The following is a 21,630-nucleotide window of genomic DNA, read 5'->3' on the forward strand; positions in this document are numbered from 1 at the left end:
TATCGTCCATTTTATCGCGATAAAATCTTCTGTCTACATTACCTGCACAATGAATAAGTAATGAATTTCAAAACGGAAGATTACAGATTAGTTCTGAAGTTTTGGAATCCTACCTTTGCGCAGAGACCCGGTGTGTTTTTATGTGATATGGATGAGAAGAAGAAAGAAGATTGTTATTTTTTTAAAGTGTTTTCAGACATAATTTAGAATTTCAAAGTACCAACTTCTATTATGGACTACTTGTTTTCTCCTGTTTTGTTTTCATAAATTTTCAGCGAAATTCCAAATGATAGAACGAGTACGCAGCGAAATTATAGGTCAATGAGAACTTGAAGTAATTTGTACATTTAACAAACTACCTAAGCTTTCGCTAAGCAAATAGACGACAATGCACTCAGATTATTAGAGCAAATACAACATTGATAAAAGAAAAAATATTTAGTTTCAAACAAAGTCCGTGTAATGTGCATTATATTTATGAAAGAAAACTGAGTTAAATTAAATGCAGACGTTGCAAACTCAGGTCAGTGGATACACAGTCCGTCCAAATACCGTATTTTCGTTTTTTGACAACCTTAATACGAAAATAAACACATATTTAATTCGTTTACCGATTTTGAAAGAACCTAAACTTAAAACTACTGAAAACCGAATAATTTTCTTTACATCTTTTTTGTTGTTCCCATAAAACAAACATAAATAAAACATAGCCGTTAATTATACAGGTATGTTGTTAAACGTCAGAATGAGAGATATAAAATAAGACTCTTAATATAATTGCTTATTTATTTTTAAGTTTCACTACTCATTTCCAAAAACAAGATAGTTATCATCTATACAAAAAGTATATGCAGCTTTATAACAAAAAAAACAAACAACAACAACATTATTTTAACGTTGGCGCGTATATTAATTCGGTATATTGAAATTCCTATAAGCTTCTTAAAAACAAACAACAGTTTGTTTATGACGCGAAACCCAAGTGTTTTCGTTCAAAGAATTATTTTATGTGTATTTAAAATATGTCATGCATTAACCCATTTATGCCTAGCGTCTAGAAAAAAGGCCTTGGCAAACAGCGCAGACCCAGATGAGACGCCGCTTGAGGCGTCTCATCTGGGTCCGCGCTGTTTGCTTACATGAATTTATGTTAGAAATATTCTAAATAGATAAATAAAAATACTAGACATCCCTAATTTTGGAATGAAATTGATCCAATTTAGAATAATGTGAGAGTCCACCAGGCATACATGGGTTAAAAGTCCCAGTGGTATAAGTTGCGCTATGGCTTTAAACTCCTCATGGTAAACACTATTTTCATATGACAAAATGTTCTTCCTTTGATATTCTCCGCATTTCTCCTTCCCACATGCTTCAATAGCATAACTTTGATTTCCGATTCTTCTTAAATTATTAAAAGCGACAACTTTCCCTCATGACATCATCAAACGTTACTAAAACAAAACTTTTTTTGTTATTGAAGTATCTGGTTGACACATTCATTTCCTCGAATTTTCATTTTCGACCGCCGAATTTAAAAAAGTACCAGTTTGCACTCCTCCTGTTCAATATTATGGGCACAAAATACGTTTCACGAAATACGTTTTCTTTCATGTTATGCTCAATTATTCGTTTACTAATGAAACGCTATTTTCTACCGCTACATTATTGCAGTGTATTGTAAGTGATGTTCCGAATAAGAGTTGTATCTCGATAACAGGAGCTCTGAATTATAAGTTCTGTTAATTTATAACTTAATTGTACATAAAATGTACAAGATTATTTTAATTTTGCACACACCAATACTAATAAGTGCTGCGATTCATTCGAAAGATCCCATGAGACCACCTTTTAAAAGGCATTCTGACAAATATTAAATACGGGCCGTACTCTGTGAAAAGAGGGTTTGATGCATGTGCGTAAAGTGTCGTCCCAGATTAGCCTGTGAAGTCCGTACAGGCTAATCAGGGACGACACTTTCCGCTTTTACGTTATTTTTGGTTTGCAGATAGTCTCTTCTTAAAAAAAAACAGTTGATGTGCCTCTAAACAAATAGTTTAAATAATCAAGCTCGCGTAACGAGAGCCTACACGATTGCAATGTGAATATATAAGTCGTGTTCTGAGAAAACTGGGCTTAATGCATGTGCGTTAACGGTCGTCCCAGATTCACTTTGAAGCCACACAGGCTGATCAGGGACGACATTTTCAGCTTTAATAGAATTTTTTGCTTAAAGGAAGTCCCTTTTTACCAAAAATCTAGCTTAAGCGGAAATTGTCGTCCCTGATAAGCCTGTGCGGACTGTAGGCATATGCATTAAGCCCAGTTTTCTCAGTACACGACTCATATTATTATCGCAATATCAAATTATTTTATGAACAGGACTGATTATATAAAACATCAAATACTTCTTATGTTCTTACTTCATGGAAAATTCACGAGCAAATTAACGCCAATACCGACAAATTGACTCGTGTTTGATATATAATTGATCACAATTTGTCCATGTTTCCTATGAACGAATTTGCACAAATCGGTTGGGATTACACAACTGAGTACCTGTTTTGAGTACAAGAAAGCAAAACATTATTTGCCATTGAAAAAAAACGTTACGTTATTATTCTAGACTTCGTTTGAAATGTATTAAAGTCGTTAATACAATATCGTTTTATCGATTTAAAAATAGTAATACGATCGTATATACGCGTAAGTCCTCAGCAAGTTTTGACTGTACAAACAGTATATGCAAGGGTATAAAGCGTTCAGTGTCGCGGTGCTCAGGGACTCTTTCTTCTGAACTTGTATTCAAGCTTATTATAAATTAACGTTTAAATTGCCAGTTACATAGTACGCTGTTTTCAGTAAATAAAGCCTTAGTTGTTTATTTTATAATCATTCGCTATTTAAATGGTATGTGGGTCATGAAAACAGAAAAAAAACAGATTTATCAAAATTACAAAATACGCGATGCAAAACGCGAACTTCACGAGGCAGTCAGCAAAACAGAACAAACTGGTTAAACTCTGCAGCTAATGGTAGGTTGCGTAATAAGTAAATTTTAAAGATATTTATAAAACTATTATTTCTCGGTTTCATATTGAAAAATACAGAATGTATATGCAACTGGTCGGCGTTGGAACAGGCACATTACGTGAAAAAAACACGTAAATTTATATTTGAGGATACATGTATTAACTGACTAGTGCCTAGAAGACAGTAGAAAGCGATGATGCCGCAGTCAAAACATATCCATACATGTAGAAACAAATCCTATTAAAAATGCTCGTTCACGTTTTGACATGTTCTCGTCTTCAGGCACACGTTATTCGGTTTTCCAAGGATATGCTCACATTGGCACTGCAATCGACGTTTCCGCGAAGGTCCTGTCAAATCTCCTCTGCGCATCAAGCTGTTCCAAAACAGAGAACTGCATGTTTCTTATTTATACTTACTATTTATATTTACTATGCCAAATAAGTTGTTTGGCTTTGAGACGCAGTTTTTCCCCATATTCAAATAAAACTATATCATCCGCGTCATGCGAAAATCGGTCTTATGACATATGCGGCCAGAGTAGCTCAAGCCAAGCCTGCGCACTTTCCCATCAATGGCTACGCTTTCCGCTTTAAAAAAAGGCACGCAAGGTTTGGTAATAACCGAGTAGTTTATTCAGTATTCATATTCTTACAAGACTGTGCGATTGCGCAGGCCTGGCTGAAGCTACGTTGGGATCATATTGCATAAGATCAATTTTTGCATGACCCGTATACAAATCTTATAAATAGAACATCTAAGCACAATACTTGCCGATAGAAAAGTGAATTCACCTTGTGTTGTTTATAGCAAACTGGCAAATGTCCGTAGACTATTTTGACTTGCATATACGTCACACATGTGTGGTTAGATAATTAAACGATTTTCCTTCTACATGTATCATGGGCACTCTACTATTAGGTAGTTCTGTCTCACAATACAAGACAAATGTCATTTACCGATAGGTTTTCATCAATTTCTTTCCCTAAAATTTGTGTTATTTGATACATTTTTGTACATTGAAAACAATACTGTGTTATCAACAGAGAGTAGTCTGCATTTGCAAATTTTGCTTTGACCAAAAGCATGTAGATATTCTGACGACATGACTTCGTCAGCATCAAATTGCATCACAGCAGTTATCAAATTTAAGGCTTTACCAGCATGATTTTGTAAAATTATCATGTGTGACGACGTCTCAATAACGTCTCTGTCACCATGAGGAAACGTGTGCATACGTCTGAGTGATGTCTCATTGAACGATTTCCTTATAAACGTTACATCAAGTATTGACTGAATGCAAAGACGATGGTGTGCTCAAGTCTTAATCCCGTCATTGTTACCATTTTCACCCAAGAGATCCCTGCAACCTTAATACTTTACCTGAGGAATCCAAAATCAAACGATACTAAACCTCCAAGAACGCCAATCACAATGTGAAATTTGAAAGCTCTAAACGGAATAGTTCTTAAGATATTGACTGGAAACCAATGTCGACCAAAGTAAGACGGCGAACTAATAGACGGAGAGGCCAAAATCAATATGTGTGCCATAGTTTCAATAGGGGAGCCAATATAGTACTAATTCAAAGGGTAGCCAATATAGTACTAATACAACGGTTCATAGTATTTTTATTTGAACTCACAACACTTTTTCACAGTACAATACTTTTCCCATTTAAATGAGATAACTTGTAGTTATCTACTTTAAATAGTGTGTAGGAACAGACTTGGATCAGCAAAAACACATCACTAACATAAACATGTATATCTCTTTAAGTCACATAAACTATATTATTTCCATAGAGACCCTCATAACCATACCATTTCTTAAAGATAATTCAGATCCAAATTATTTTAAAAAGATAGTTCATGCATATCGCATGCATGACATATCTTGCGTGGAGTTCTGTCAAACATTGTTTAACAGCAATCTTTTTCCCAGCTACTCTGCAGTTAAATGTATACTGCCATCTTTCAAGATGTCAACATTAAGTTTCTAACCTTCAAGCAAACAATGTTTTCCCTACCGCACATTCAAAGAAATATTCACGAATAAAGTCATGGGAAGTGCCCATATAAAAAATCAATCAATAGTGCTGATTTATTAGCAATAAATATTATGTATGAAACTTAAATTAACAGATAACCTGGTTATAGTTAACCCTTTGCATGCTGGGAAATTTGTCGTCTGCTAAAATGTCGTCTGCTGAATTTCTAAAATTAGCATTTTCTTCGATTTTTTTTCAAAGAATACTATCAGAATAGCAAACAGTTTGGATCCTGATGAGACGCCACGTTCTGTGGCGTCTCATCTGGATCCAAACTGTTTGCAAAGGCCTTCAAAATTAGGTTCCCGCACTGAAAGGGTTAAGATAAATATTTTAACATTCTTAAAGTACTATTTGCAGTAATTTAAGGACTGTGAAGAAATAAGTAAGACATTGGCACACACAAATATGCAATACATAAGAGTCTTTAATCAATATAACGTACACAAGCAATTTAAAAAAGGCATCTAAGCAGTGTATATACACCCTATATTTACGAATGCACAATGCTTATTTGGAATGGATGAAAATATTAACACATTATTGTAAAAATTGCATCTTAAAGTTAAAGTATTAATTAAGTTCAATACTAATATGGTTGTATGGTAACAATTGTTTGTTATGCATTCAAAGTAACGCAAAATGTAATTTTATTTTTTTATGTAATCAAAATGATTTATTTGAAACATTTCATACAGTTTTACAAACATCAAGCTATTTTCAGCTGTTAAGCAACAGAACAGTCATGTTTCATGCATTCAATTACAGTTCAATATTAACAATCACATTTTTAAGGAAATATGGTCTGATGGTCGAGTGAAACAAACTGTAACACAAATAGTAAACTGCCGCTATCATCAGCTGTAAGTAAATTCTTATAATGTATAATATAAATACAAGTACAATATGATTGCTACAATTTTCACATGTCTTAAAAAGACATTTTTGAGCAGAACATTTCCTTTATCATCGCAATTGCAAAACTGTAAGCATTGTATGGACAACTAAATTTTATGATTTCAAATAAATGACATTATATTTTTATTACACATGTTTTGTAACACTGAGTATCATATTGTACCAAAGCTATTCATTCATTAAACAGACGTATATTAGTTTAGTAAGTATTCCACAACATCCCAATACAAACTGATGGCTGAGAATTAAGAGTGTCATATTTTTAATAACTGTATGAATGTACTTGTTATGTTGAGAGATGAACAAATGAATGTACTTGTTATGTTGAGAGATGAACAAAAGCATTATCTAACAACGGATACAACTTTGTTTTTCAAGCAACAACATCCCTATATTTATGTACAAAGAGAGACAATTCAATTATTGACAAGTGTTAGCATGTTAAATCACTCTCACTTGATTTGCAATTGACTGATTTCCAAGTAGAATATATTAATTTTTCTTAAGATAATGCAAAACAAAGTTAAACCAATCTTTCAATAGTTGCTTGACTTTATCTAATGAAAAGCAGTACATATACTAGTAACAAGATGTTCCTTTTGCCTAAAGGATATTTGCCTCTTCAGAATGTGTTGTTCTGTATCATTAAGAAAGTTTCAAATGAGCATTCCCACAAGCAATGTTTGTTTTTATTATCTGGCATATAAAAGATGTACATGATGAAAATTGTTATTACAAATAAATGTTAACATCGAAAATCAAAATGGCAACAATAAACGCATGATTTACATCGCAAATACAATCATTTCACAATCGCTATATATACAAGTGACTAATGTACTGACCGATATATACAGTGAGCACGAATTATTGGTCAAGTTAATCTGGTCGTCTAAATGCCTATACACAAACATATAAAGCATAATAAACTTTACAAAAACAAAAAAATAATTATCATAACTTTGGCCATTTTTCCTACACCTCATATTTTCGTTTTTAAATACTCAGTTCCAAAACAAATAAAGCATTTTAAGCAACACAAAAGTCATTCATAAATCATTTTCATGCAAATTAATAAATAACTGGTCGTGAATACGGAATAGACAATTTAAGGAAGATTAAATGATTTTGTCTAAAATTAATCAATATTTTTAAGAAATTGTTAGACAATAAACAATATTCTTGATAAAAACCTGACACCAATGGGCACACTTAAGAGTATCAAAGCCATAGCATAAACATTCTCCATCTGGCTAAACAATTCTTGTAACTACCACCTCTATATTACAGGTTAAGCCACAAAAAACTGAAGCACGTCTCATTACATGAAAATAATACATTTCTTTAAATTTTGTCGAAGTTACCAGCATCATTTAAACAGCTTTGACAAATGTCAAAATCAACATTCATAGACATATATTTACTAACATTATATTTTCCTTAACATTTCCAAAATAAAATGTCATAATACAGACACAGTAATTGGATAGACTTGTAAATTTTGCGCTTAAAATACTATATAACATTATTTCTTTTATCAAGTAATCTTAATCTTATTATATTTAAATATAGTTATTTAAAGCCTTCAACATAAAATGACTGACAGCATCATAGTTCCAATAAAACATGAACTATTGTTTTTCTTTGAACACAACTTAGTGGTCACATAAAAACATTGCTGGCCACAAGACTTTCTTGCTTTCCATTTTTTGTTGTGATTTGTCACTATGCGATTTCTGTCTGAATCAAATCACTAATTTTCCACGTGTCCCAATTCCAAAGATGAGCCATTCAATTGTACATGTTCACACCAGACATGGGGTATGTAGAGACCTTCAATTGTACATGTTCAAACCAGACATGGAGTATGTAGAGACCTTCAAGTGTACATGTTCACACCAGACATGGAGTATGTAGAGACCTTCAATTGTACATGTTCACACCAGACATAGGGTATGTAGAGACCTTCAATTGTACATGTTCACACCAGACATGGGGTATGTAGAGACCTTCAATTGTACATGTTCACACCAGACATAGGGTATGTAGAGACCTTCAATTGTACATGTTCACACCAGACATGGGGTATGTAGAGACCTTCAATTGTACATGTTCAAACCAGACATGGAGTATGTAGAGACCTTTAATTGTACATGTTCACACCAGACATGAGGTATGTAGAGACCTTCAATTGTACATGTTCAAACCAGACATGGAGTATGTAGAGATCTTCAATTGTACATGTTCACACCAGACATGGGGTATGTAGAGACCTTCAATTGTACATGTTCAAACCAGACATGGAGTATGTAGAGACCTTTAATTGTACATGTTTTCACCAGACATGGGGTATGTAGAGACCTTCAATTGTACATGTTCACACCAGACATGGAGTATGCAGAGACCTTCAATTGTACATGTTCACACCAGACATGGAGTATGTAGAGGTCTTCAATTGTACATGTTCACACCAGACATGGGGTATGTAGAGACCTTCAATTGTACATGTTCACACCAGACATGGGGTATGTAGAGACCTTCAATTGTACATGTACACACCAGACATTGGGTATGTAGAGACCTTCAATTGTACATGTTCACACCAGACATGGGGTATGTAGAGACCTTCAATTGTACATGTTCACACCCGACATGGGGTATGTAGAGATCTTCAATTGTACATGTTCACACCAGACATGGAGTATGTAGAGACCTTCAATTGTACATGTTCACAGCAGACATGGAGTATGTAGAGACATTCAATTGTACATGTTGACACCAGACACGGGGTATGTAGAGACAAGCACATCTTAAACAGCCTTTATATCTCTGAGCTTTTTCGGTATGGGGTTAATATGATAACAACGGTAGCAGCAGGCTGTCCTTCTGATTTGCTGGTTTGATTTCGTCAAGGTACGTCTGAAAAAAGAAAGATTCATAACAGTTAATGTCAGTTGTTCATTGTATGTGTTACGGATGATAAACAAGAACAAAAATAGCACTTTTATACATTGAGTTACATGAAAAGTTAATCATAACCACTTTATTACCAACTAACTATAAATCTTACCATCAATCAGGAAATATGGGTTGATATTCGAGAAACATACATTTCTTCCATTGGAAAAATATCACCTTATCATTTATAACAATAAGACAGGGCCAACTAGCCAATAGCAAATAAAACGTGCTGGAGAAGAGTTTTACTGAGATGTATGTGTGAGGTAGGCAAAAGGCAACCGATGCAACCACAATTTACTTTTGACTGAAAACTTCACTACTATAAAATAAATGAACCAATACTAGAGCTTTGTCACGGACGTGACAAATACCCCCACATGCCGCATTGACACAGGTTATTTTGCATGTTGTCTTCACAAAAAAGCGCACACCATGATCAATTTTTAAAACGCACTAAGTGACCCCGTGGCCTAGTTTTTGACCCGGCAAGGCCCATGTTCGAACTTGAACTAAACATCATATAGCTACAACTTCTGACAAAGTTTGGTGAAGCTCTGATGAAAACTACTTGAACAACTAAAAACTAATAATAATGCTGTAATACGTGATCAAAACGAAATATTAAAACACTGCCAAATTTTATGAGAATCTTTATAAAAAAGACAACAATATAGATATAAACATCATGAACGTTTCCATACCAATATCTGCAATAAAATAAACCCAGAACAAACGCAAAATGAACAAAGATACCTATCAGAGTATGAATGCGCTAAAGCACTGCTAGACATGAAAAACAATAAAAGTCCAGGATCAGATGGCATATCTGCAGAATTTTACAAAATATTTTGGAATTATATTAAGCAATATGTCGTTAATTCTCTTAACTATTCTTTAGACACCAATAATCTAACAGAATTGCAAAAACAAAGCATAATTACTTTACTACCTAAGACCGCAAAGGACACCCTTTTGATCGATAACTGGAGGCCCATCTCGCTTTTTAACGTTGATTACAAAATAGCTACAAAATCCATTGCCAATCGTATAAAACCTCTTTCAAATAATATAACCATTTCAGATTTAGTGAGCACACCTTACAGTGGGTAATGCTATTTTATAAAGATGCAACATCACGCGTTACAAATAATGGTAATTTTTCAGATTTTTAGGAAATACGAAAATTTACGAAATAACAGAAAATACAAAAGCTTGCAAAATGGTATATAAAGCACTTGGGGTAGTACGCAAACTTTAACATAGCTTTATCAATAACACATTCTAAGTATATAAGGGGCAATATTTCTGTCAAAATGCTTGATACAGTTGTCTGCTCTTGTTTATAGGTTGGGGTCATGTTGGTAAACAAGTATGCAAAATATGAAAGCAATATGTCAAGGAAAAATTGGGGTAGTACGAAAACGTTAACATTTGCAGGCTAATGGAAACGCCGACATCGGGGTGAGTAGGATAGCTCCACAATATATTTTTCATATATAATAGTCGAGCTAAAAATGGAATAAAAAAAGAAAACTACTTGAATAAGAGAGCGGACACCATGCTTAATTTTTAAAAAGTACTAGACACCATGCTCAATTTTCAAAACGCACTTAGTGACCCCGTGACCTAGTTTTGACCCGGCATGACCCACATTCGAACTTGACCTAGACATCATCTGACCAAGTTTGGTGAAGATCGGATGAAAACAACTTGAATTAGAAAGCGGACACTTAATACGGACTGACCGACGGACCGACCGACCGACAGACTAGCTCACACACGACCAAAAAAACCCACAGCTGGATTGAAAGATGTATTGACACACAATGTTAAATCTACATGCACCCACCAATCTCTGAAAGTAAGGCCATGAAAAAGGAAAACTAACCCAAGGTTCGCTCTGCATGATGTTCATAGACTGAGGGTTGTGGAGCATGGGGATCTCATAATCTGGAGACGATGACTGCAAATGCTCCTCGGACATACTCATTGCTCTGCTACCCAGGTTTTCTGGAATAAAAGTAAATCATGCATCAAACAAAACAAATTCAAAGCAATACTAGCGTTTTCAAGGACAACCCCAACTGATTTCAACCCAACAAAACGTTTGTCAGTGCCTCGACCTATCATATCAACAAGGTAATGTCAAAAGATTTAACTAAAGCGATGTTCTAGAGTTGTAAAGCATGTTGAAACTGTGAATGCATTCAATGCATTGAAGCTAAAATCAATAGAGAGAGAGAACATTAGTTCATTTTGGTTTATCACCAAACTTTATTTTAAGAATGTTTAAATAAAAACAAGATCTCCACAGTCTGAGACAGATGCCTCCCAAAACAGAGCCTTGACACCCATCACTCAATCCTTTGATGACATTTCAAATTGATACCAATTTAACACTAAATGTCACAGTGACCTTGACCTTTGAACTAGTGATCCAAATTTCAATAGACATCATCTACTGTCTAAGACCGATGTACATGTGAGGTCTCAAGTCAATTGGTAAATTTGTTATTAATTGGAAACGATTCTCACACTTATTGTGACAGTGACTTTGACCTTTAACCTAGTGACCCCAATTTCAAAAGGGCACATCTAACGTCCATGGTCAATGTACATGTCAAGTATCGAGCCAATAGATCAATTTGTTGACGATTGATTGATCGGAAAGGATTTTCACATGTATTGTGACATTGATCTTTGACCTAGCGACCCCATTTTCGATAGGAGTCATCTACTGTCCAAGGCAAATGCATATGTGAAGTATCAAGCCTATTGGTCAATTTGCTGACGAGTTATGGATCAGATCATTTTCACAATTATTGTGACAGTGACCATGACCTTTGAACAAGTGACCCCAATTACAATAGAGGTCATCTACTGTCCATACTGTCCAAGACCAATGCACATGTGAAGTATGAAGCCAATATATCAATTCTTTGACAAGTTAGTTATAGGAAATCAACTGGTCTACCAGCACACGAACGACAGACCGGCAAACATCCTGCAAAACAATATACCCCCTCTCCTTTAAAGTGGGGCATAAAATACACGTGGTGGGTTAACAAGAAATGGTTTAAATATACTTGTTCTAGAAAAAGTGTTATACATATATGAAGATTTACCAAATGCAACACTTTTTTATGTTTCAGTACAATAACAAAAACTAACGTGAGAACAGTTTAAAAGTAATTTACTTGTGTTTTATTTTGAAATAACTTGAATTTACAGGGTTTACATTTACGCACTGTTATTTTTTAAAGTAAAAATTAACCTTGAATACATTGATACAGTGACTCATCTGAGAATACGACAAGTGAAAGTATTACAGCTTGTTTATTGCAAAAGACATGTGCACAGGTCGGTACTGGATTAGTCTCTTTATAGGCAGGGCTCTACTTCTAATAGGGGTCTGATGCAAAGTCGGATACACACTCTTTTTAATTGCATCCTTACAAACTGACAAAAAGTATGGTGGAAAAAACGTGTCAGAATGAGTGCGCTGTTGTAGATTAATTGAATATTTTAAATCGATTTATGATTTTAGAAAAACAAGAGCTTATCACAATAGTACCAAATCCCTACCGACATGTGTTTGCGTGTATGACATTTGTTTTAGAGAGTAGAATAATATTTGTAAAACATGGCACCTGTGCCATCCATTTATATTTTAAGTATCAATTAGTTATATAGTGTTTGAGATATGCTGTAGAGAATAAAATATAAGGAAATGAAAGAAAGCGAGGAAATTAAAGAAGAAGACTATAAACAGTTACTGTTCTTTGTCACTGTATTTTTCCTTACAAGTTATGCAAATGCTTTATTCTTTCTTTTAAACAAAAGTATTCACACAACTTTACACAACTGTGGGCACAATGTTAGTTAGTTTAAACATATTTATTGCATTAAATATGCATGGGATTGGATTACAAGTTTTTGCAACATTATTTGTTAGTTATTAACCCTGAATAGAATATGTTACACAGCCTGTGATTTCCCATGTGTGGTGAGATACAGTGATATTAATTTGATCTTGTGCAAAAGTGACTTGGCCAATGATAATTTAGGGCTTTGTAACAAGATGACCATCTACCAATCAAAGCAAGATTTCATGGGGATCAAACAACTGAAGTATCAATTTAATCCCGTGAGAAATGTAGATGTTGTTTGATAAAATCTTTTTACTTTATATGCAGACAAAACGCTCATTTTACTGACCAACTACATGTAACGGTGGATGATTTCATCGCTAGGCACTGAACGTTGTGAGGTGACCCTTGACCTGGTTAGGAAAAGAGAGGCAACGTGATAAAAATCAAACAATAAATTAAAGCAAAGTAAACAAGGGCTGTTTGTAAAACATGCATGCCCCCCATATGGGCTGTCCGTTGTAGTGGCAGCCATGGTGTGAATACGTTTTTTGTCACTGTGACCTTGACCTTTGACCTAGTGACCTGAAAATCAATAGGGGTCATCTGCGAGTCATGATCAAGGTACCTATGAAGTGTCATGATCCTAGGCAAAAGCGTTCTTGAGTTATCATCCGGAAACAATTTTACTGTTTCGGGTCACCGTGACATTGACCTTTGACCTAGTGACCTGAAAATCAATATGGGTTATCTGCGAGTCATGATCAATGTACCTATGACGTTTCATGATCCTAGGCGTAAGCGTTCTTGTGTTATCATCCGGAAACCATATAACTATTTCGGGTCACCGTGACCTTGACCTTTGACCTAGTGACCTCAAAATCGAAAGGGGTCATCTGCGAGTCATGATCAATCTACCTATGAAGTTTCATGATCCTAGGCGTATGCCTTCTTGAGTTATCATCCAAAAACCATTTTACTATTTTGGGTCACCGTTACCTTGACCTTTGACCGAGTGACCTCAAAATCAATAGGGGTCATCTGCATGTCATGATCAATCTACCTATGGAGTTTCATGATCCAAGGCATATGCATTCTTGAGTTATTATCCGGAAACCATTTTACTATTTCGGGTCAACGTGACCTTGACCTAGTGACCTCAAAATCAAAAGGGGTCATCTGCGAGTCATGATCAATCTACCTATGAAGTTTCATGATCCTAGGCGTATTCGTTCTTGAGTTATTATCCGGAAACCATTTTACCATTTCGGGTCAATGTGACCTTGACCTTTGACCTAGTGACCTCAAAATCAATAGGGGTCTGCGAGTCATGATCAATCTACCTATGAAGTTTCATGATCCTAGGCATATGAGTTCTTGAGTTATCATGCGGAAATCATTTTACTATTCCGGGTCACCGTGACCTTGACCTTTGACCTAGTGACCTCAAAATCAATAGGGGTCATCTGCGAGTCATGATTAATCTACCTATGAAGTTTCATGATCCTAGGCCCAAGTGTTCTTGAGCTATCATCCGGAAACCACCTGGTGGACGGACCGACCGCCAGACATGTGCAAAGCAATATACCCCCTCTTCTTCGAAGGGGGGCATACAAATATTGATATGCTTAAATATGTTTTGAAACTAATGTTTGCGAATAAATTAAATTATAAAGAAATTCATACTTTAGTTTGTGCATTTATACTTGTATTAGCTGTCATGCATATGCATCAGTGTTGTTGATGAAAGTGCGTTATAAAGTACGATCTTACACCAGAACCAGTAATTATGCTCTATAACTCCATTAGGTTTTATTAAAACAATCCATATTGTGACAACGTTGCTGAAAACTGCTACAACTAGGTAGCTCAAACATGTAAGACAGCTTACTAGACTGCTACTGTTGTTTTTGCTGCTGCGTCGACATGGCTTGGTTCTGCCAAACACTTAACAAGATAATCTTAAAGAAATATGCTTGGCAATTTGTCAAAATGCAACATAATATTTCACAATGGCTCCTTCATGAACATGATTGATTACACAGGATGCAAGTGACTATGCTTTATTTGTTTTTAGACACTACTATTCAAACAACTTTGCGAAACTGTGGACAGAATTAGTGCTGCAACAATATACCGGTATATTGCTATATATCGCAATACGCAATCCGCATATTGTATTGCAATATGATTTTCATCATACCTGTACGAAAATTTTACAAAAATTCATTCACATTTCATCCAGAAAAGCCATCCGAAATAATGATAACAAGGTTAACAAAACAAATCAGTGTAAATTATTTTAAACGTAAAAATAGCATTCTAAAAAGTGTATTATACGGAGTAGCGTTGTTACATTGGGAGCATTCGTTCGATGCTTTTGAACAGATTATTGTTGAATTAATTGCGCACAGCTGTAAATGTTTCGTTCGATTTTGAATTGAGCACTATTAAATTTGTAATCCGAACTTCGGAAACACGCTTCCAAATTTTAATGCTAACGCGACAATAAAAAATTCTAGCGTCAAATAAAAAGTGCTTTATCCTTTGTCTCAATAAAAAGCGCGTACAAATCTCAATATTTTGTGTTGTATAAACACGGGAACATCACGTCAGGTGACTTACGTGTGTTCAGTGGAAAAAACGCCCCGGTTGGACGTTATTTCATCACATCTTTTATAGTAACAAATGAAAAATTGTGAATGTTTGTGTTTCTTGTTATTCTTGAGCACATTTATAGTAAATATTTACCAGAATTTGCTTTAAAACTGGAATTTACGGGATTATTGGGTAATTGGCAAGTTATAATTTTGGTACAAGTTAGCAATATATTGCAATATATTGCAATACGGGTTTTTGAACTGACAATAAATTGCAATACGTTTTTTGGCGTATTGTTGCAGCACTAGACACAATGTAAGTTAAAACCGAGAATTGCATATAGGTTACAGCGCAACTGTGGGCAAAATGTTAGTTAAAACCCTGATTACCGGTAGAATATAAGTTTCATATCTTCTGATTTCCCATTATAGTGAGATACTGAAAGTAAAATAATACTGGGTAAAAGAGTGACTTGGCCAATGAAACGATGGGGCTTTGCATGCAACAAAATCACCACTTATCACTTACTGTTCAACGGTTTAACACAATTTAAGTTCCAATTTAATCCTTTGAGAAATTTAGATTTGATACAAATCTTTTTATAATATATGCAAAAAATGCCGCTTTGACTTAACAACTTACAGAAAATTGACTCCAATATACCCTCTCCAAAACGTGGTTTGTGGAGTCTTATTATCATTAATTCACATCAATTGCTTTGAGATTGAGATGTTCAGAAATAAGTAAGGCCATGGGTGCATCATGAACCTGCGTCCAAGGCTGAGGCTATTGCTGGAGACCGGAGTAGTAACGGTTTGACATTCCGCCTGGTATCTCATTTCACTAAAGGGTCACGTATGGCGCAGTTGCACCCAGCGATGTTTTCAGGAAGGGTGTCCTCTGAAATCAAATATCAACGAAGTGAATATCTAGTTGCATCATCAGAAGGTCATTCTTATATTTACTGCAAGGTCCAACCTTGACAACAAGTTACCATTTGACATTACATTAGACACAGTATAAAGGAGTGAAACAGCTGCTGGAGTAGTATTGAATTATTATTATAAACAATTAGTAGGTCCTTTATTTAAGGCAAGTGACCTATTGCCCAAACAGTACAAAACAGCACAATACAAAACAACATAAACACAAATAAGAATAAAGCTGGGGTCACCGCCTTGGAACGGTCAATGCAAAGCATTGGAGGTTTAAACGGGTTTTGGATCGCTCAACCTCACACTTGGCCCAGCAATATTCATAATACATCCAAGTGTAAATGAAATTTAACCTTAAAACATTGTAACTCAAATTAAACAATAACAAGGGACAAAATTGTCACAAAACCAGGTTTTCATTGTGAAAAAAAAATGTGATAAAGGGAGAAAACTCAAACTGAACTTTTGAAACAACAAACAAAATTAACCCCCTTTGTAAGTTTGTTTTTAAAAAAAATCTATTTTTAGTCGTGGCGACCTTGACATTGGAGATATTGACGTGATTCTTTCGTGCGACACACCGTCCCATGATGGTGAACAAATGTGCCAAATGATTTTAAAATCTCACAATGAATGACATGGTTATGGCCAGGACAAGCTCATTTATGGCCATTTTTGACCTTTGAACTCAAAGTGTGACCTTGACCTTGGAGATATCGACGTAATTATTTCGCACGACACACCGTCCAATGATGGTGAACAAATGTGCCAAATGATTTTAAAATCTGACAATGAACGACATAGTTATGGCCCGGACAAGCTTGTTCCGCCCGCCCGCCAGCCCGCCCGCATTCGCCAATCTAATAACAAAACCTGGTTAATAAAAGGGAATTAAAACACATTCAATTTTATTACCATTTAATTACTCAATGGTGTTGAAGATACCAGAGCAACAGAGTTACAACTTTTTGAGGAACAATGGAATAAAACTATGAACAAGTGTCAACTACATTCCTTATTTATAGAAAAAGATTTAAAAATATAGCATCCATACAGGCCATAAACTTTTTAAGACAATATAACACGGTTTTGCAATGTGACAGCACACTTAAAACTGTATAAACTGTCAGGAAAATTATGCCGATTGCATAAATTCAGATGGCATTTATGCTCAGACAAGTCGCATTTTTTTAGGCAGTTCATACACAAAAATAAATTAAGAACGAGAATGCCAACAAAATGCACCCAGTTAGAAGACTGGTTTACATTGATCGTGAGTACATTGGCACACATGTTTACTGGTCATTTTTTCTTCATTAAACAAGTACAGAGAATCTGGCTTGTTACTATACTTGTACACAAAATTCTGCCCACAAACATTATTGACAACTTTCATGAAGAATCAACTTAAATTGCCTTGAAATAGTGAGCAGATGTAATAGTGGATGCCAACTGCCCAAAAGCCAACATGCAGCTGCTGCTGGTTGTTCTATTATACATGAATCTTCAGGAATAACCAGGCCAATCAGGGACAAAACTTTCCACTTTTATAGATTTTTTTTTAAAGAAATATGTTCTTAGCCAAATCCAATTTGTAAGTGGTGTCCCTGATTGGAGTCAAACACTTTACGCATTCAACCCTTTTCCCAGCGCAAGGCTCATATCTGTTTTTAAAGCTTCTATTACTCTGATAATTACAACACAAAGTGAACATAATCTGTTATATCTAATCCTTTTAACGCCTTGTTATTTCTGTTTTAATTTTTGATTAATGGCTTGGTGTAAACATTAAACTCACTTTGCCATAGACAAAAGTAACCCAACGATGCTGAGGTTGGCATAAAAAAGACAAAATTTTGTATCTCGTGAATGAAATTAAAAACAAATGATGAATTTTCCGTGTTTTCAATTATAGAACATTTAAATTGCTTTAGAGCAAAATCTTTACATATAAGGGTTTTTTGATTTTCAGCTACTTAAAAAACATATGGAATTGATTATGCTCTAAATCAATCTAAATGTTCCATAATTGAAAACAATATAAATGGTAGCTAAAGATGTTCAATTTTAAATACAAATTTGAGGGTCAAGCTTGAACCTTATGCATTTTCTTCACATGTCTATATACAATACAATAGTTTGTGACTGAACCCTTAAACTTAGTTAAGATAAACTGGTAAATTAATTGAAGAGCAGAAACCTCAGTTTGCATAGGGTTTAACCTTATTTGTTAAAACTTGATTCCATCTAAAGTATTAGGCAATGCCACAGTGACCCCTTTTGCGATGGGAAGAGGAATTACCTGTTGAGACGTACTGGTTGTGTTGTAGTTGGAGAACACCGTTCTCTGGGCCTGAACTTGTGAGTATAAGCCCTCTGTGAACAGATAAAAGGACCTTAGCCCATCCTAGAAATGTGTCCCTGTAAACCAAATAATTCAATGCATTCTGGAATGTCATCAATTACATTGGATGTAAATCAAGTTTGTTTGAGTAAAAAAAGAAATACATTATGTTTGAAAACTCTTGATACAAATGAGATATACACTAAACACTTCATACAAACATACAAACATAGACTACTATATACTGTACACTAGAGCCAAACATTTTTCATCCATCTTAAACCAATATTTATTAAGTGCACTTCAACAGCTATACAAATCAGTATGCACCCCCCTTTGCCATTTCAAGGCAATTATGAATATTAACGATAACATAATGATTTTATTAAGTTAGCAGCCATGATAGTTTTATTAATATATGAAAAGCACAAACTATTTTAATTGAAATTTGAAGTAGACAAGAGATGTGTTCGTCAGAAACACAATGCTCCTTATTGTGCTGCTTTGAAATAAAATTTCAATATATCATTTAGCAGGTTTAGAAATTATCTCCCTTTTAAAGCTTATTTCTTCCCTTGGATTGTATTTTATTACTTTTGACCTTAGAGGATGACCTTGACCTTTCACCACTTAAAATGTGCAGCTTCATGAGATACAGATGCATGTCAAATATCAAGTTGCTAGCTTCAATATTGCAAAAATTATGGCCAATGTTTTCGGACAGTTCAACTGCTATATGCCACCCTATAGGGGGCATAAAAACTGAACATTATACATGGTAAATGACAGTACCAATGTACCTTATGGATGAGGTAATCTCAGCTCCACAGCAGGAAAGTTTGGAGCCCAAGGTTTCGACTGGCTTCACCATGCAGATAGGACATGTTGAGCATTTGCCCCAAGGTCCTGGGCTAGGAAGTGTTGCTGGGCATCTGGGCCCAGCTGACCAGAGATCCTGTTTTTCAGCAGGGTACCGATCTATGATTGCTAGGAACTAGCTCTTAAAACAAAATTCTGCAATTTAAATAAATATTGAAAATAAATGAAGATAATAATGTTATAATGTGCAGAAGGCATAGAATAATTGTTTTACTTAAATTTAATAGAATTTAATAATTAAAGTGGAGTTTTTTATTGCAAGGAAAAACTGTTGTTCAAGGGCTAAATTTCAGCAGAAAAATGGACACAACTATACCCTGACCTATGATTAAAACTGATATCAGATTAACTTTTATTTGCTATTTATTTACCAAGTTTGATAAATTTAAAATCAGAGAATTCACATTTTATGCTAGGAACTTTTCTTCAATCAGGCAGAAAAAGGACTGACGTTAAGTGAAGTATATGAGCCTCATTCTCGGATAAATAGGACTTAATGTATGTACAGTCTGCACAGGCTAATCTGAGATGACAATTTAATAGGACTTAATGTATGTGCAGTCTGCACAGGCTAATCTGGGATGACACTTTAATAGGACTTAATGTATGTACAGTCTGCACAGGCTAATCTGAGATGACACTTTAATAGGACTTAATGTATGTACAGTCTGCACAGGCTAATCTGGGATGACACTTTAATATGACTTAATGTATGTGCAATCTGCACAGGCTAATCTGAGATGACACTTTAATATGACTTAATGTATGTGCAATCTGCACAGGCTAATCTGAGATGACACTTTAATATGACTTTATGTATGTGCAGTCTGCACAGGCTAATCTGAGATGACACTTTAATAGGACTTAATGTATGTACAGTCTGCACAGGCTAATCTGAGATGACACTTTAATAGGACTTAATGTATGTGCAGTCTGCACAGGCTAATCTGGGATGACACTTTAATATGACTTAATGTATGTGCAATCTTCACAGGCTAATCTGGGATGACACTTTAATAGGACTTAATGTATGTGCAATCTGCACAGGCTAATCTGAGATGACACTTTAATAGGACTTAATGTATGTGCAGTCTGCACAGGCTAATATGGGATGACACTTTAATATGACTTAATGTATGTGCAATCTGCACAGGCTAATCTGGGATGACACTTTAATAGGACTTAATGTATGTGCAGTCTGCACAGGCTAATATGGGATGACACTTTAATAGGTCTTAATGTATGTGCAATCTGCACAGGCTAATCTGGGATGACACTTTAATAGGACTAAATGTATGTGCAGTCTGCACAGGCTAATCTGGGATGGCACTTTAATAGGACTTAATGTATGTGCAGTCTGCACAGGCTAATCTGGGATGACACTTTAATAGGACATAATATATGTGCAGTCAGCACAGGCTTATCTGAGATGACACTTTAATAGGACTTAATGTATGTGCAGTCTGCACAGGCTAATCTGGGATGGCACTTTAATAGGACTTAATGTATGCGCAATCTGCACAGGCTAATCTGGGATGATACTTAATAAAAAGAAGTGAAACTCCAGCGTCTGGAGCAGTATTGCATTCTCATTATATACAATTAATTGGTCCTTTATTTAAGACAAGTGACCAATTGCCTTAAACAATACGAAACAGCCTAATACAAAACAACATACACACATATAAGAATAAAGCTGGGAACTTTTAGTGCAAAGAATTGAGGGTTTAAACCAGTATTGGATCGCTCAACCTCACACTTGGCCCAGCAATATTCATGATATATATCAGTGTAAATAAAATGTAACCTCATAGCATTGTAACTCAAATTAAATAATAATAAAAGGGAATTTAAACGCATTCAATTTAATTACCATTTAGTTACCTAATGGTAAAGAGACCAGAGCAACAGAGTTTTTTGAGGAACCGACGATGACATGAAATAACGAACAAGAATCAACTACATCCCTTATTTTTAGAAAAGATTTAAGAATTAGCATTATAAAGTTAATATTTTAGATATTTAAAGCACATAGATTAA

General features: G+C 35.0%; 1 long non-coding RNA gene across 11 annotated transcripts in view; it reads right to left on the minus strand.

The window, feature by feature from the left end:
- Positions 1–5,492: 5,492 nt before the first annotated feature.
- The window catches only part of LOC127864379 (uncharacterized), a 36,500-nt gene continuing 20,362 nt past the window's right edge, over positions 5,493–21,630 (minus strand). Inside the window, exons 10-17 of one of the 11 annotated variants that reach the window (XR_008041826.1) lie at positions 19,512–19,711; positions 18,670–18,788; positions 13,181–16,332; positions 10,851–10,972; positions 8,319–8,920; positions 8,143–8,186; positions 7,967–8,098; positions 5,493–7,834 (exon numbers count right to left, since the gene is read on the minus strand). This is a non-coding gene — a long non-coding RNA (uncharacterized LOC127864379). Of the gene's footprint in view, positions 8,187–8,318; positions 8,921–10,850; positions 10,973–13,180; positions 16,333–18,669; positions 18,789–19,511; positions 19,712–21,630 lie in introns of all 11 variants that reach the window. The other 10 variants (XR_008041827.1, XR_008041828.1, XR_008041832.1 and 7 more) reach the window with 10 other exon arrangements.

The sequence above is a fragment of the Dreissena polymorpha genome, chromosome 1 (assembly GCF_020536995.1).
Source record: "Dreissena polymorpha isolate Duluth1 chromosome 1, UMN_Dpol_1.0, whole genome shotgun sequence".
In the NCBI taxonomy this organism is placed as follows: Eukaryota; Metazoa; Mollusca; class Bivalvia; order Myida; family Dreissenidae; genus Dreissena; species Dreissena polymorpha.